At 36.3% G+C, this 19,116-nt stretch overlaps 1 protein-coding gene across 1 annotated transcript in view; it reads right to left on the reverse strand.

Moving 5' to 3' along the window:
* Nucleotides 1–8,360: 8,360 nt before the first annotated feature.
* Nucleotides 8,361–19,116, reverse strand: part of LOC139819259 (uncharacterized) — a 255,776-nt gene continuing 245,020 nt past the window's right edge. Inside the window, exon 7 of the mRNA XM_071788466.1 lies at nucleotides 8,361–8,676. The gene's annotated coding sequence lies outside the window, so the exon portion shown is untranslated. The remainder of the gene's footprint in view (nucleotides 8,677–19,116) is intronic.

Below are 19,116 nucleotides of genomic sequence, written 5' to 3' on the forward strand. Positions count from 1 at the left end.
CAATTGATTGATGCTGTGAAACTTTTAGTTTATGCCTTCTTGTGTACACATTTCAGTATCTTATGTCATATTGAAGGCTAAGATTAGTTTATGCCTTCTTGTGTACACATTTCAGTATCTTATGTCATATTGAAGGCTAAGATATTAAGTTCAAACTTTTATTTTCTCATATGACAATTTGTGTTTTAATAATACATTGCAATGTACAGTTCCAACATTATGTATTTTATTTTTATTTTCCGTTTCAGTGATGACAAATGCGAAGGATACGCCATCGTGTTCAGATAACTGCGTTGCATTAAAGAATGCATTAACTGTGGAAAATCGCAGTCTTCGCCAACAGTTGAAGAGGTGCAATAAGTTGGCAGAAAGAAAATGGCGCAACAAGATGCAAAATTTACTTCGAAGAGTATTCAGTCCAGGTCAAGTTAAACTTTTGCTGAACCCTGAACAAAAGAAAACTCGCTGGTCTGCAGAAGACATTGCAGAAGCTATTTCTCTTCGTAGTGTCAGTCCGAAAGGTTACCGTTATTTGAGAGAGAAGAAAAACTTGCCGCTTGTATATGTATATATACATTTACATATATATATGTATATATATATCTAAAGGCAAACTTATACATCCTTCAGATGATCTAATGACTGTCGCTAGGGTCATGAATGTCGAATTTCAAAAGTATCATGGTTCATTTTTTAAAAAAGGACCGTGGATTTTTAGAAATTTAGCTACGATAGTTATAGCAAAAATCGAGAGTACAATAATTATACCGGAAAAAGCATTATTATGCCTCATACGAACGCGAACGTATATTCATTTACGAAATGTTAATAAATCTATCATGGCTGAAAACAACCGGAGAAAATGTAACAAAAAAATGTCAAAAATTATAAATAAAAAAATTACATAAAACGTAATTAATTGATTTCTTATTTACCATTCCATCATTCAGTATTATTAATATCCCAATCAGCACGGGTTTATAGTTGGACGGAATTATTCCGAACAGGACTTAATACTTATTTATTAGTTATTACATTTTTATAACTATTTATTGTAGTAATGTAAACGTATAGTGTCAGTTTTCAATATTTACTTATAACATATCTAAAATAAGAATAATAATTATACAATTACAAAAATTTAATAAACGTTATTATATAATAGCTATAATAATATTCAAAAATAATAATATTACATCACAGTAGCTAGCAAACGTCTATTTTCTATGTTTACGTCTGCTTTATATATGTTTAAACTCAGTCGTATTCAAAATTGGCGCGAGGAAATGGCGCAGAGTTGGGACCTCTGTTCATTGGCTGAAAAAAATAGCTGCGCAAGAACACACCTTGTTTATTACATCATGCATAGTATATTGACGCGGGTACTTATTAGACTTGACAATTTACTGCATCTCTTGCACCTCTAATAATTTTTTTCTTGTAATGTAAATGAATGATGTAAAACTCTTTCAAAGGATCTATCCATTCTTGATGGGGTAAAATAATAACTTTTATAACAAATGCAATAAATATTAAATATATAGTATTGATTTATATATAACTAATTTTATTCTGTCTTTATATAGAAAAATATACCTCAGTCTTAGCATCAGAGTAGAGGGTAACGGCAGCTGATGAACAGTATAAATAACAAAACTGAATAAAAATCTTAATTATTATAACATAATCCCAGTAAACCAGTTTGTAACTGTTATGTAACATAGGGAGCACATGGAAAGAACAACTCTTCATTAGTACCTATACTTTACTCCTGTAAAAAAATTTTGCGATCTATAAAGCCGTTTCAAAGAACGAACTTTGACAGATATATGTCGTACAGATGCCTCGTTAGACAAGGACAGATATCTCTCGTATTATTCCTTTCTCTCCTATGTATGTAATTTGCATGCACCCATTTATTCCTCTTTCTCTCTCTCTCTTTCTCTCTCTCTCTCCATCCCTGTCCCTCTCTCTCTTAGTACACTGGGTAGCGTACACTTTAGTATGGTAAAATCAGGATTTTTTGGAAGTGTGGTGTTAGGATTCTAGGGTAAATTTGAAGAAAGAAAAACGGTAATGTTATTTAGGACAAGAAACTCTATTTATTATATTTCGTTGATAAAATGTTGGGAAATATAAACGAAAATACATATATAAATGAAATATATTTATGATATATTATTTTTTTTATTGTTACTGTCGAAAGTAAATAATATTACATAAAACCAGTAATGCAATTCAACATAGATATACATACACACGCACACGCATACGCAATCGCACATACATATGCATACGCACATACAAATTATTTTTATTATTTTTTCTGTGGGCTCCAGGCCCCGTCCACGATGACGATATCACGGACATGGGACGTCTCCAGGATCATGCTCCGATTACTTTGTACTAACAATAAGAATAATTTTGCATACTTTTTTTATTTTGTGCCTTTATATCATATGTATTTTTCAAGCATATAATAGCAACCTCGCAAAAGATGTCTTTTTTTATTTCAATTTCTGTTTCAAAAAGAATGTTTTTTTAATATATATTTGCTTGTCATAGTGATTGAGATACGCGAGAATGCGCATAACGTGCAGTTTACGCCGAAGTGGCTGTTCGCGAGCGATATATGTTTCGTCGACGGATGATTAGCTAATTATGATTGTATACAGAATACTGGATATTTGCGTAAAGTATCGTTGCCTCGCGAATACAGTCGAAGGACCGTCGAAAAGAGGAAGCTCGCGGTGCTTTCATTTCCCTTCCGAGTGCGCTTCAATCTTTTATCCGTTTTCGCCCTCGTCTTCGTTTCCATTGCCAGTATGCGACAGCCGTTACTGCACTCCATGAAGGGTATCATTGCATGATTTGTCGAATAATACATAAGCAAAAGAGATGTCTTTCCTTGTGCTTAGAAATCCAAAAAGATTATTTCGAGAATCATAAAGAAATTGTATTCTGTTACTGTCTAATCGTTTTTATACATTTATAAGTTTACAAGTATACATATAGGACTTGAAAAGAAAGGAAAAAGGTAATCGTCGCGTTTTTTTTTCACAGAGACGAGCAAACGTGAAACTGTGTTATTCACGTTGCCCGACTAAATCAAACTCGGATGCTACAAGTATCTAGTTTTTATCCAGCGGGACTTATAGGATGCCGCGAATGCTGATATCAAGAATAATTATGATTTATCTTACTTAGTGGAGTACGTACATCTTTTCGGAAACGAAGACCATGACGACGATGACGATCAAACGAACGCTTCCGTTCTTGTCCCAAAATTGTTTTCGTTTTCTCTTGTAGCGAACGTTTCGAGGAATTTGCTTACGACGGTTCGTTAGCATATGTCTCGCGGTAATTAACAATTATACGGAGCCGTCATATTTCCCACAACGCGTAGGGAAAAAATTAAATGGTTTCTAATATGTATTCAGAGAATGTTGATTCATCATATTATTCTTTCGAACTTGCTTTCCTCCTTTTGAAAATTTACACCAAGAGAAACTTTTGTTACATATTACTTTATATTGATTTTTTTTAACATCTCTATTTCTTAAAAAGGAAACGAAAGCCGTAGAAGAAAATTATTAAACTTATCTTTATCGTGTTGGGAATTCATTCAATTTTATCGCTACGTGTCTCAACTTCTCTTGTTCAAAACAAAAAACTAATTTAAGTATAGCTTTTGATTTTACATATAATTGCTAAATTTCAGTTTTGTCACATGCGATTTGTGCGAGCTTATTTCGTGGAGCAAATATTTTGTTGCGTTTTCGAGAAAGTGTTTATCCGATCATTAGCGAAGCGACGCGATGCATTTATATTCGATCACGAGGGACTATGCGCAAATTTTTGCATTGTTTGCGGATTTTATAACTTTATTGACGAATATAAGATCTAAGATCTTTCGCATAATTGATTTACGATTAAACTCACGCTTTATTGAGGCTCAGATGTACACCCGTCTGTATCACGTCAATAAAAATCTGGCAGCAAAACGTGTATATGAATTCATTCGTTTAGCAAAGGATGCGCGTTGACCTTAGAAGCGCACGTTGGAATTTCATCCGGAGGGAAAAAAACTTTGTCGCGTTTTTTTAATATTTCTGATTCTCAAAATAAATTCTTCGTGTATATTTTTTCGTGCTCATAATATTATTTGATACGCGCCCTCATACGCGCCCCCATACGCGCCGCCGTCGGCGTCAAAATGGCCTTATATATAACTCATATAGACTCATTATATAAACTATAATAAATAGAGTTTCTTGTCCTAAATTATACATTACCGTTTTTCTTTCTTCAAATATACCCTAGAATCCTAACACCACTCTTCCAGAAAATCCTGATTTTACCATACTAAGAGTAGCTACCCAGTGTATACTTGTAAGAGAAAGAGAGAGAGAGGGACAGGGATGAGAGAGGGGGAGAGAAAGAGAGAGAGGAATAAATGGGTGCATGCAAATTACATACATAGGAGAGAAAGGAATAATACGAAAGATATATGTCCTTGTCTAGAGGCATCTGTACGACATATCTCTCAAAGCTCGTTCTTTGAAACGGCTTCATAGATCGCAAAATCCTTTTACAGGAGTAAAGTTTAGGTACTAATAAAGGGTGGGATTGTAAAATAATTAGTAATAATTGAAAAAAATGTAAAAATGCCTAACGAGAGATATCTGTACCACATGGGCCCGCTTCTCTAACGAGAAACGTATGCGCAAACACTGCTCTAACAGAAAGGCTGCTGATTGGCTATCGCACAGTTTTTAGCCAATAAGCTTGCAGCTTTTTTGTTAGAGCAGAGTTTACGCATACGTTTGTAGATAGAGAATCGGGCCCCTATCTGTCAAAGCTCGTTCTTTAAAACGGTTTCATAGATCGCAAAATCCTTTTACAGGAGTAAAGTTTAGGTACTAATGAAGGGTGGGATTGTAAAATAATTAGTAATAATTGAAAAAAATGTAAAAATGTCTAACGCGATATCTGTACCACATATCTTTCAAAGCTCGTTCTTTGAAACGGCTTCATAGATCGCAAAATCCTTTTACAGGAGTAAAGTTTAGGTACTAATGAAGGGTGGGATTGTAAAATAATTAGTAATAATTGAAAAAAATGTAAAAATGTCTAACGCGATATCTTTACCACACATATCTTTCAAAGCTCGTTCTTTGAAACGGCTTCATAGATCGCAAAATCCTTTTACAGGAGTAAAGTTTTAGGTACTAATGAAGGGTGGGATTGTAAAATAATTAGTAATAATTGAAAAAAATGTAAAAATGCCTAACGCGATATCTTTACCACACATATCTTTCAAAGCTCGTTCTTTGAAACGGCTTCATAGATCGCAAAATCCTTTTACAGGAGTAAAGTTTAGGTACTAATGAAGGGTGGGATTGTAAAATAATTAGTAATAATTGAAAAAAATGTAAAAATGCCTAACGAGATATCTGTATCATATATCTGTCCTGGTTCGATTGCTGTGTAGAAACCAGACAATGTAGCCAACCCCGAAACTGCCCACAGCTGCGTGTGCCATCGCGCCATCTCTCGCAAGATCCGTGAACTACTACTGTGACATAATTGCTACTCTGCGTGAATATTTTTGTGAAAAATATACACGATCGTTTCAAAGCTCTCATTTTTATTCCAGGCTTTCAATCTCAATTTCAAAGGTACGTTATTGTTTGTGCACGTCTTCTGAAGGGTGGGAAAGTTTAATTTCGTACATATTACGTATACAACTGTTTATATCAGAAAATAAGGTTATGAGGTGACAGCATTTAAAAATTTTTTTCAATTATTACTAATTATTTGACAATCCCACCCTTCATTAGTACCTCTACTTTACTCCTGTAAAAGGATTTTGCGATCTGTAAAGCCGTTTCAAAATGAGAGCTTTGAAATGTAATTGTCGGTAATTTGGACGGCTTTAGCATCCCCTTAAGATGCTAGAAATCTTAAAGATGCCTTTATGATTAGACATTAATTGCTACCTGGGAAGATACACAATCGACCTCCAGACGTATGCGGCGGTTTATTTTATCGGCTTTAAAAGTTGGCGGGAAGACGACTTTTTATCATGACAGAAAGTCGACTTTTCGTCATGACGGGAAGTCGACTTTAAATCGGTGGTTTTTGTGACATTCGCCGACTTCAAGTCGACTTGAAGTCGACTTTCGTCCCTGCTAGTCAGTTTCGGTAGAAGTCGACTTAAAGTCGACTTTTTGCTCTTAGGGACTTCTGCACAACGCATAATGCGTAAGCACAGATTAATAGACAGATAGCCAATGGTCCCTCAAAAGTCGAGACCAGCATTTCCGTGCTTTGCTTTGCCCCTTACCGACAGACTTTGCCCCTAGGATTGAGTCCGGACTAAATATACCCGATTTTACCTACGAACTTTGCTCTTGATGCGAGCGTGCGAGTCCGAACTAAATATATATCCAATTTTAGAGTTCGACCAAGATTATTCTTTTTTAGTTTCGGTCGAAATCGAAACTAAAAACCGAAAAGTTTCGGTCTCCGGACTCGCACGCTCGTATCAGGGGCAAAGTCTGTAGGTAAAATCGGGTATATTTAGTCCGGACTCAGTCCTAGGGGCAAAGTCTGTCGGTAAGGGGCAAAGCAAAGCACGGAAATGCTGGTCTCGACTTTTGAGGGACCATTAGCTATCTGTCTATTAATCTGTGGCGTAAGCATAAGAAAATTGATTGGTCCATACACATGTGCATAAGGAAATAGATTCGACCAATCAATTTTCTTATGCTTACGCATTATGCGTTGTGCAGAAGTGTGTGCGCCCCGCTTAAGCCCTAGAGCATGCGCATGTGACCCCAGAGCCTAGTGCGTGTACATACGTATGCGCTCCTGAATGCCCACAATGTGTGCAATCGTCACTATACATAACTGGAATGTTAAAATAAAATTTTCAATAACTTACAGCTCTTAACATTACCAATCAACCACTAAACGATTGGTAAAAAAAGAATTTAAAATTCCCAACAGTCAAAGTGTAGGCGCTAAAAAAGGTTAAAAATTTGTTGACAATTAATTCTTTCTTTTTAAAACGCGAAACTACCAAAAGGTTTCAATGCGGTACCAAACATTGCCAATCAATCGCCAATCGATTAAAAAAAAAAAATTACCACAGTCAAAGTAGGGGGGCTAAGAAAAGATCAAAAATTTGTTTTTTCGATTTTCTAAAGAAACGCGCAACCACCAAAAGTTTTTAATGCGGTACCAAACATTGCCAATCAATCGCCAATCGATTAAAAAAAAAAAACTACCACAGTCAAAGTGGGGGAGCTAAAAAAAGATCAAAAATTTGTTTTTGATTTCCTAGAAAAACGAGAAACTACCGAACGTTTTGAATACGGTACCAAATACTACCAATCAACCACCAAACGATTGGTAAAAAAAAATATATCAATAATCCACTTGGGGGGGCTAACTTTGTTGAGGTCATGATACCTGGAAAGTTCAACTTTTCAATCCCCGCCCCCCCCGGCCAAATTTTAGCCAGAAGTGACACGTTGTTCACATTCGGTAGTCGTTTGAAGCGAGCGGTTTAGCAGTTGCCACAAAAATAAAAAAAAAGATTTTTTTTTCAAAAAATGTGTTTTACTTGTGTTTTTAACAAACTTATCAAACAACCCGCGATAATATACGAGAGTTGTTCGATAAGTTTGGTAAAAAAGCAAGTAAAACATTTTTTTGGAAAAAATCGTTTTTTCCATTTTTGTGGCAACTACTAATCTGCTTGCTTCAAACGACTACCGAACGTGAACAACGTCATTTCTGGCTGAAATTTGACCTGGGGGAGAATTTGAAGAGTGGAACTTTTCAAGCATTATGTCACCAAATGGATTGTACCGCCATCTCATACCAAACTCGTATCATTAAACCCTATATGAGCACACATCTTTCCACATATCTAATCTTTGATCTAAATCTATGTTCAAATATTAAAATTTACCGTAACAAAGTCTCATTTTCTTTTATGAAAATATGCAGCAATCAAAATAACAAATCATATTCTTGTAAAATACTTTTTCTAAATCCTCCTATTTTTTAAATAGATTATTAAAACAGTGCTATTGCAAACATCGAAAAATTTTTGCAAACAAAAAATAAAGTTTTTATTTCAAATAATATTTATAATAATTGCTAATTTACACTTACCTAGTGATTTTATTAAAACTGCCAGTCTGTCATTTTTGGACACTTTATGCACTAAGCAGGAAGCTTTACAATTTACAACAATGAATTGTGTAAACCACGAAGTTTGTTTATATTATTTATGTTGCTATTTAGTATAAATATAACTATATACAAATATAACGTGCGCAACATCGTGTTATCACTTTTGTATTTAGTATAAAGATAGCTATATATACAAATATAGTGCTCGCAATATCACGCTGTAATTTCTCTGTAACGCGTGACGTTTTCGTACATTGCTCATTTTCTCTTTCGCTCATTATCGCCCTTTTGTTCCTTTTTTTCCAGTATAGCGCGTGATGCAACTCTTCTTATTTTCTTTTGCTTGCTCACTATTGCACATCTTATTCGCACTTTGCCAGTCTTGGTCGTGACGCCTGACAGCGTAAATTCGTATTCGACATTCCATGCCGTCTTGCAGAGACGAAGACGACGACGGCACCATATCTAAATAACATATAAATTGGATAGAAAAATAAATATTAATATCATTGCAACAAATTATCGTCATCATGGTGTATCAATAAAAAAATTCAAATAATATAATTGTTTAATATACATATACCTATCCTTCGATAAAACCAATTCAGAGAGTACAAATAATTATTGCTAAAAAATTCGATTATTGAAAAATATGCTGTAGTGTTTTCCACAAGATTACTATATCTCTGTTTATACTGGATGTGAGATCCTACATCTCTTGATAAACGCATAAATATTCTAAATATTTTTAACAACAAAACAAATAATTTTAGTAAAATGTGCTATACCGTTAAGAGTGAATTCTTGACTACAAAATTTATAAGGACATTTTTGATCTACGTCGCTTTGTTCAACTGGTATAGAGTGAAAACGACAAAGGTGCAAAAATTGAAATGTCTAAATTGCCGGAGCGGAGTCATCACTCCATTCTCGGACTAAATTTTAAATAAAAATTCATAATTCCAACCATGAAAAATAATAGGATACATTTTATTAATTATTTTTTAATAGAAAAATGGAAACATTAATTAAAAACATAATGGCGAAAAATAATTACAAGAAAAGCGCACACACTTATGTGCCCTACGCTCGCACGAAATACACTGTTTCTTGTCAGCTCTATTCTGTCATCTCTGAGCACATGCAGCACATATTATTCAAGTCTTCGCCGGAATCCGATCACTGCTACTTCTTTGACTTTGATTTTCGCCCGAAGCCTCCATGATATGGCTTGGTGATAATTTCGCCCCGGACACAGATTTTAAGTTTGATAGCTCATGAAATATTAGAAATCAACGAAAATAAAAAAATTTTCACTGAATTCGTGTTCAACATGCATTACTCTTCAGAATCACTTATCTCGAGACTCGGAGAGAAAATAATATTTAAAATATTTAAAATTTTCGACGCGCAAAAAATTTTACTTTTGACCTCCAAAAACACGTTTGCCTTAATGAACATCACAACATGACATATAATCTCACTAAACTCTGTTGGTCACATGAGCACCATAAGTAGTGTTTACAATATTAATAGCGAGTTCACACAATATACAGATTTCGAGATAATTGTAGTGACGACTCTGCCTCGGTGACGACTCCGCCCCGGTCTCCCCTACATATTTTTCACATAAATACATATTTTTGTATTAACAAAAAGAATAAGTTGTGTGATTCTGCAGAATAATACACTGTAATCCATTGTCCTACAATAGTACTGAAATACACATTATTTTGACTTTTGAACGCTGATAGCGCCTAAATGGTTCATTATTGTGAATCTTGCCTATTGTGACTTTTGATCAACATTACATAAACTATTTATTTCCAAAGTTTCAGCCAATTTCACCGAAATCCAATTTCCATAAGAGTTGTGCGGGGTTCTTTCAGTTATGTATCAATTAAGCTTTCAAACCATAGAGATATAAGAATAGAGTGCGCGAGCGAGCTGAAAAAGCGATATAGGAATAGAAAGAGAAAGCTGCGCAGAATAGAAAGAGAAAGCTGCGCATGGGCCCCTTCTGTCTTTGTTTCGCATGCACGCGTAGACAAAGACAGAAAGGGCCTATATGCAGCGTTCTTTTTCTATTCCTATATCGCAGCCTTTTACGTGCTAGCATATGACTCGCGCACTCTATTCTTATATCTCTATGTTTCAAACTGTGATGTGGTTTCTCATGTTAGTTTTATTGGTGACCTCCCAGCGTGTTATTATTAATTTTAATTTTTTTTTCTTTTTTTTATACTTTTATATATGTCTTTCTTTATCGTCTGACCTTTCCAAGTTATTTATATGTAAATTAGTTTAAATTATGTTATGGCTGAAAGTGACTCAGTAAATTCGAAACGTACCTATGTATTTTCATTCCTTATTAATTAATAATTATTTGTTTGCTCGATTGCTGGCCTTTTTTCTTTTATTATTTTGATTTATTTTATAAGAGAGGTAGTCCCTATTAAGCAGAGTCTACAATGAGAATTTAAGGTGTAAAATTTAAGTTTTATGCTTTAAGCCGTAAGAAATTGACAAATCACAGTCGAGTGTGTAAAGAATACTTGACTGTGATTGGTCAATTCCTTACGACTTATGGTTAAATGTCCTGAAAAAAGAAATAGTAGGAAACATCTGGACCTCAAGAAACTAAAAGATGATGATACGTGAGATAGGTTCAAATAGAAGACGGGTGAGTTATTGAAAGACGCGGGTGGAAGTGTTAGAAACATAGAGGAAGAGTGCAACTGTATTACAAACAGTTTAGACTTCGCGGCTAGAGATATCTTGGAGTAAACAAAAGGAAAGCAGAAAATCATAGATAACACAAGATATTATGAGTCTAATAAAGGAAAGGCGACAATATAAGAATAGGTAAAGTAGGGCAACAAAGATATAAGCCGGTAAAATGGGAAATTATTAGGGAATGCAGGAAAGTTAAAGAGGAATGGATTGAAAATAAATGCAAAGAGGTGGAGGATAAGTTAAAAATAAAGAAAAACTGACGAAGCGGATAAAATAATTTGGAAAAATGTTAAAGAAATAGAATCTAGTAATAAATACATTAGAAATGAGAGGCGAGAGACATCTTAATTGGGAACGAGAAACAGGCAGATAGGTGGAAGGAATATTCATGGAAACTATATGCGGGACAAGAATTAGGTGATGTACTGGAAAAGGAAAGTAGTGTTGTGGCAGATAACTTGGGGTATTGTAAAATGAGGGAAGAATTTGAGTTAGCATTATAAAATTTAAAAAATAAATAAGCGCCAGGTATAGATGATTTGCAGGCAGAAGTTTTAAAATGTGCTGGGCAAGAAATACGTTTATTTAAAATAATTAGCTATATATACGAGACGGGCAAGATTCCGGAAGATTACAAACGGAACATCATAGAGTAACTATACCAAAAAGGAGAGATGCAAATACAAACGAAAACTTCAAAACAATTAAGTTAACTTCCCACGCGTCAAAAATTCTGACTAGAATCGTGCAAAGAAGAATGGAGAAAAGGGTGAAAGAAATATTAGGAGGAGATAAATTCGGATTTAGAAGAAATAGGGGAACGCGCGAAGCCATTCTACCTGTACGAGTACTAATGGAGAACACAATAGAAGAAGGAAAGACGGCTTACATAGGATTTGTAGATTTATAAAAAGCTTTCGACAACGTAAAACGGAAAAAGATGTTCGTAATACCTGCTTAAAAATGTAGGGATAAAATATAAGGACAGAAGACTGATACACAATTTGTACAAAGAGCAAACGGCCGTTATAGAAATTGAACAAGAATGTAGATAGATATTAAAAAGAAAGTGAGACAGGGACACGTGTAGTCATCGCTAATTTGCAACTTGTATATCGAAGAGGTGATTAATTGTGTAAAGAATAAATAGTTTTCGGAATTAATATACAGAGTCAAACGATTAATATGCTCAAATTCGCGGATGATAGCAATGGTTGCGGTCAGCCAAACCTCTGCTTAGCGAAGCGAAAGGTAGCAATTAAGTGTAATTGGTTGGATCCAAAAGTAAGAACCAATCACATTCAGTTGCTACCTTTCTCTTCGCTAAGCAGAGGTTCGGCTGACCGCAACCAATATTAGCATCTAGCAAACAGGAACTGGAAAAAGGAACAAAATAGTAGCAGTTATGATAGAGTACGAGACGAATAAAAAGAAAACAAAAATCTTGGTATGCAAAAAGGGGCGCAAAAATAGGATTAAAACTAAAATACAAATCGGGAGTGAGGAATTGGAAGAAGTTGCGGATTTCTGTTATCTGGGAAGGTAAGAGCGATAGGGACATAAAACTACGCAGTGTACCAATCATCGCACAATTTTCTAAATCTACATTGGCAGTACGGCCATCTTGAACAGCGACTTTGCAAAGGAACGTTTGGAACTGTCCTTTAAGCTGGCCACACACACTTTCCGTAGAACGTAACAGTAGGATTTCGACCAATCGCGTTGCTCGATTCGAAAACGTACGGCCATACGTTCCCGAATCGAGTAACACGATTGGTCGAAATCCTACTGTTACTGTTACGAAAAAGTGTGTCCGGGGCCTTACCGATTTTGATGGGCTTTGGATATATTATAGAGTAAAATAACAAATATGTATTTTTTTATCGGTTTCAAAGCATGTTTAGGGGCAAGATTCCGATAACCCTGGCGCCTTAATTTGACGATGGTTTCTGGTAACACTTTTAACGCTAAACAAAAAATTATATAGGTCTTATAGGGCTAACCGCTCTGGTTTTTAAGATATATAAATTAAGATAAAAAAATTTATTAAAGATATATAAGATATTAAAATTAAAAATAAATAATATGAATTTTTAAATAATACTTCAATTGTGTGTGTATAAACAGCACACACGTAGGCGGGAAAGGGGCTACCGCCCCTCCCTTGCAAACAGAGAGAAGTGGGGGTGAACCTCGGTTCGCGTGAAAAGTTAAAAACCCGTTTTTTCTTCATTCGTCGCTTCGTATGAAAAGTTGCATTGTGTAAAAATATTTAATATCTGTAACAGAAATAATTTGTTATAGCAGAGAATAGTTAGGATATTGAAAAGTGGCACCTCGTGACACCTTGTTTCGCGTGGAAAGTGTATGCGTGGAGGCAGTAGGTTCCGCCCCCCTGCGGGGGGCTCCACTATTGTTAAACTAGACACATAGTGTCTTTAAATTAAAGTACATGCGTGGGCTTTCCACGCGTGGAAAGTTGTAAACCCATGTGGCACCTCGTTTCATATCGACAACATATATGAAGGTCATTGAAATTGGTGAAGTCGCCCTTAATCTATAAAAGTTTTACCAACTTTAACACTGTATATCTCGAAAACCAGAACAGTTAGCCCTATAAGACCTATATAATTTTTTGTTCAGCATTAAAAGTACTACCAGAAACCATTGTCAAATTAAGGCGCCAGGGTTATCGGAATCTAACCTGTTTAGGGATTGAAACAACCTTTCGAAAGAAATTCTACGTATTTGATTATGCGTGAGTATCTCTGAAACCGTGAAGTATATGAAAAAATGTTTTAGACAAAAAGGTTACGGTATTAAGTGATCTCTGTAATCGCATATTTAGGTATTTTTTTAAAAACTTTATTAGGTAATTTCCAAAAAAATTCTGTATATAAACAGGTACCGTTCAAAACTATAGAAAGTTTTAGTAAATATACCGAATAGGGGATCCACCTCCGATGATCTTGACCTTGATATATGTTGTCAAGAACATGACCCTGAGTAACTTTTCCTTATAACTTAATTGTCGCTCATTGCTTATTTAAAAGTTATGAACAAAAAAAGTTTGAAAAGTATAGCAGTTATTTTAAAAGTATTGAAAGGTACAAACGACTAATGTATGTGGAAATAGTACATGTATAAACAAAGAAAAGTTATTTAAAGCAGTGAATCGTTAATATATTGAACAGTCTTTTTGTTAAAGCAGAGAATAGTTAGCATAGAAAAGGGTAAAAATGAAGATAAGGGGAGACACCTCCAATGATCTTAACCTTGAGATATGTTGTCAAGAACATAATTCTGAGTAACTCTTTCTTATAACTTAATCGTCGATCATTGCTTATTTAAAAGTTATGAATAAAAGAAGTTTGAGAAATATACAACATATGTCAAGGTCAAGATCATTGGAGGTGGGTCCCCTATTCGGTATATTTACCAAAGCTTTGATTTTTTTTCTCGTTTGGTATTGAAATATTCGGTAAATATGTGTTACGTCCTGTTGACTCCACGATTTCTTTCTTTCATGGAATCACTCATTTCATCACACGAAACAGACGGAAACCATAAAATAGCGGTTATCAATTGACGAAGCGGATGCACTCCAACTGTTATCACTCATTAAATAGTAAATGACGAAACCTTCCAGAAGACTCGAGTCTAATTATAGACTTGTTTGTCGCATTTTATCTAATTCTACGAAATGAAGCACGAAATTTCAATTATCTCGAAATTTCGTTCCATAGGGCGCAATAAATTAAAAACGCCATAAGGATCTGGGTGACCTCTCGGGTCACGGGCGGGCTGATCTCACGCCTTTCCGTGAAACGCAGATTTGACCTAAGACCCACGCCTCTCGGCGATTGATAAAGTTAAGCCTTTGGAAGGGACTGTCAAAGGGCAAGGTGATAACGTACTCGCCAATGAATAGCCGCTAATTAGAAATTGCTCATAGACAATGACGATTTTTGGGGAAACTCGTCAGGGGATAGGCGGGAAATCGAAACCTACGTCACGATCAGAAGAGAACTCCACCAATCAAATCAGGTTAAAACATAATCCCGCCTCCTTAATTTTGTATAAAAATCGCGACTTTGCGCACTTGGAGTCACTTCTGATCCAGTCCGAGACATCTTATCTTGAAGCCATATTTACCAGCCGTACTTTTTACTCAAACGTGAAACAGATTTCTGTTGCTCCCGCGGTTTCAACAATCGCTTCTAGTCTCGACCCGCGCCGTCAACTTTATCGTTCCCAGCAAACGAAAAAAGATTGAAAAGAATTAAAACGGGATTGCCAGGAATTCAATTAAGGACTTTCCGAATTCCATTCTGTCCAAAAAAGGGATTGAAATAGTTTCAATATCATGGAATTCCTTATTTTGGAAAGAATTTGTCTTTTTTGAATCCCATCCAATTCCGACACAAAAATATTATACCACTGAATGCCAGGTTAGGGATTGGAAAGTTTCGTGATGAATTCCATTGAATACCATTGATTCCGTTAACGAAATGAATACCACTGAATGCCAGGTTAGGGATTGGAAAGTTTCGTGATGAATTCCATTGAATACCATTGATTCCGTTAATGAAATGAATACCATTGAATGCCAAACTAGGAATTAAAAATTTCCGTATTGAATTCCATTGAATTCCGTCTATTCTGACAATAAAATGAATACCATTGAATGCCAGGATAGGGATTGAAAAGTGTCCGTGTTGAACTCTGTGGCGGTACGCGCCACCAATAGTACACGCCCGCGCGGTATCTGCATTACCGGCAGTTCGCGTCGACGCCGCTAGGCGTCGCATCGCCGGGGCATCTTCTCGAGTTCAAAGTTTCGTCTCGACCGCTATGTAAAGGGACCCCCTACGGTGCCTGACAGATCTTACAAATCTCATTTTCGGGCTAATTGCCCGTCGGCAGTAGTGCGTGTAATGCCCTTAGACATACACAAAAGCTCACCGACGAACAACGGCGCTTGGTCGCCCAACGGAGGCGCGAGACGTTTTCTAAACCATCTAATGCCATGCAATTTTATAACCTTTACGGATTCCATAGGATTGGATGGAATTGAAATTTTTCTTTTTTGGATTCCATGGGATTGGACCATCTCATTTCGAATCCCATCTAATTTCATCTAATTCCGCCAAAAAAGGGATTCAAAAGTATTAAAAAATTTCAATATCTTTTAATCCTTTTGCGTTTGCTGGGTTATTATAACTAAATTCTGTGCGCGTTGAGCCTTAGCACGAAGTCGCCATGCCGATGAAAACCACCGCCGATCTGTGGACCCACGAGATCTTGAAGCTCCGTCGGGAGGAGAAGGCGCTAAGGGCCAGCAAGTATTAAGTTCCTCAAGTTTTCTCTCACCTTTACCCTTTTCCCCTACAAAAAGTCTATCGAATCCTCGGATTTCATTTCTCAAATTTCGTCTCAACTCTACCGCAGATTTGTAATATATACTAGACACTACAGACGCGCGCTTCGCGCGCGCTATTTAGCTTTAACATTATGCTATTACTATTACACTATTAACCCTTGATACACACAACTGTCAAAATATACAATGACAGCTGCAAATGAAGTAAGCGCAGCAAGAGAACCAATCGGCATCGCGGAAAAGTGACAACAATACCTACGTCATGCCCTTTTTAGAAGAGGATATATATATATATATAATTAAATAATTATGTACATTTAACCACGACATATTTGCTTATTGCAGTCCGACATACAGCCCACATTTAATTTACTATAAATGTTTTCAATTTCCCGTTTAATTTGCATGATCCTCGATATGTATATACACTACACCATTTAATTTATCTCTTCTTTCTTTCCATGTAAATTCAATAATAACGATTCTGTAATAAGCCGAGCAGGATGTCAAGTTAATTCAGATTCTTTTCCCTCAAAATCCTGCTCGATGACCCCCGTACCATTGTAACACCCGCCCCTTTCCCACACACACACTTCACACATATACACACGTAGATATAATGATTTGCCTACTATAAATGTTTTCAATTCCCAGTTTAATTTGCATGATCCTCGATATGTATACATTACACCATTTAATTTCTCTCTTCTTTCTTTCCATGTAAATTCAATAATAACGATTCTGTAATAACCCAAGCAGGATGTCAAGTTAATTTAGATTCTTTTCCCTCAAAATCCTGCTCGATGACCTCCGTACCATTGTAAAACCCGCGCCTTTCACACACTTCACATATATACACACGTAGATATAATGATTTTCTTTCTATTGTATTGTAATTATACTTTGGTTAATTCTACTGAATTTTTTCTTTCATAATAAATGTCTAAATTCTTTTCGTTATTAATAAATGTATATGGATTGTAAAAGCATTACCATTCATTTCTTAGAATAAGGCCTCGTCCTCAGCTCCCACTCTCTCTCTCTAAAATCGCACAAGGTCCGATCCCTGGTTATATGGATTAATTTCCTTGGCCAAAAATAGGACCACAAATGCACGAAACTCACAGCAGGCGTAACAGCGTCCCTTCTGGACGTTGACCCACGACTGAAGTTTCTCGAAAAGTGCATTCGACTCGAGGCACGCGCCCTTCTAGCGTGAACCCGAGAGAACATAAAGATCTCGTTACGTCTTCCCATACCCCCTCCCTTGGATAGCCTTTTCTTCGCTATCCGTCGAACCAATATACCTAAATTCCGGGGTTCTGACGTAACATATGCATAAAAGGTTACACCTCACCAATTTTATCGTTACTTAAATATGTTGTAGGGGAGGTCTTTCTGACTAATTCCGCGTAAGAAAAAAGTGGGGGACGGGATTGGTTCAGAAGAAATAGCAAATTGAAGTTGCACTATTTTAATACTTTTTTTTTAATATTATAAAGTAACATTAATTCTGAGAGAAATGTAACGATGCGCACCTAAAACTCAGCGTCCGTAATTCCAGGCGAACAAGGACTGGATGCCACCCGACCTAACACCAGTCAGGCGATGACAAAGCGCGGTGCGCCCACCTTTTTTTAAACGCCACGATCTCGAGCCACCGAAATAACGGCTCGACGCACAATGGGCAATTTCGGCCAAAACATCCCAGCAAACGCAAAAGGATTAAAAGATATTAAAATTTTTTAATACCTTTGAATCCCTTTTTTGGCGGAATTAGGTGAAATTAGATGGGATTCGAAATGAGATGGTCCAATCCCATGGAATCCAAAAAAGAAATTTTAAATTCCATCCAATCCTATGGAATCCGTAAAGGTTATGGAATTGCATGGCATTAGATGGTTTAGGAAACGTCTCGCGCCTCCGTTGGGCGACCAAGCGCCGTTGTTCGTCGGTGAGCTTTTGTGTATGCCTATAAGGGCATTACACGCACTACTGCCGACGGGCAATTAGCCCAAAAATGAGATTTGTAAGATCTGTCAGGCACCGTAGGGGGTCCCTTTACATAGCGGTCGAGACGAAACTTTGAACTCGAGAAGATGCCCCGGCGATGCGACGCCTAGCGGCGTCGACGCGAATTGCCGGTAATGCAGATACTGCGCGGGCGTGTACTATTGTTGGCGCGTATCGCCACAGAGTTCAACACGGACACTTTTCAATCCCTATCCTGGCATTCAATGGTATTAATTTTATTGTCAGAATAGACGGAATTCAATGGAATTCAATACGGAAATTTTTAATTCCTAGTTTGGCGTTCAATGGTATTCATTTCGTTAACGGAATCAATGGTATTCAATGGAATTCATCACGAAACTTTCCAATCCCTAACCCGGCATTCAGTGGTATAATATTTTTGTGTCGGAATTGGATGGGATTCAAAAAAGACAAATTCTTTCCAAAATAAGGAATTCCATGATATTGAAACTATTTCAATCCCTTTTTTGGACAGAATAGAATTCGGAAAGTCCTTAATTGAATTCCTGGCAATCCCGTTTTAATTCTTTTCAATCTTTTTTCGTTTGCTGAGATGGCCATAAATCGAGGAATCATCAGAATTGCACAAAAATTAGTAGGTTTATGTTTTCGAGGTCGCTGATTACGAATTCGGTGTTAAATTTGTAAAAAACAAAATGGCGGCTTCAATATGGCGGATGGAATCATTAAATACTCACTCGACCTGGCTGAAAATCAATTTCTTTAAGTTTTTGGGGTCGTTAATTACGAAT

The sequence above is a fragment of the Temnothorax longispinosus genome, chromosome 9 (assembly GCF_030848805.1).
Source record: "Temnothorax longispinosus isolate EJ_2023e chromosome 9, Tlon_JGU_v1, whole genome shotgun sequence".
NCBI lineage: Eukaryota > Metazoa > Arthropoda > Insecta > Hymenoptera > Formicidae > Temnothorax > Temnothorax longispinosus.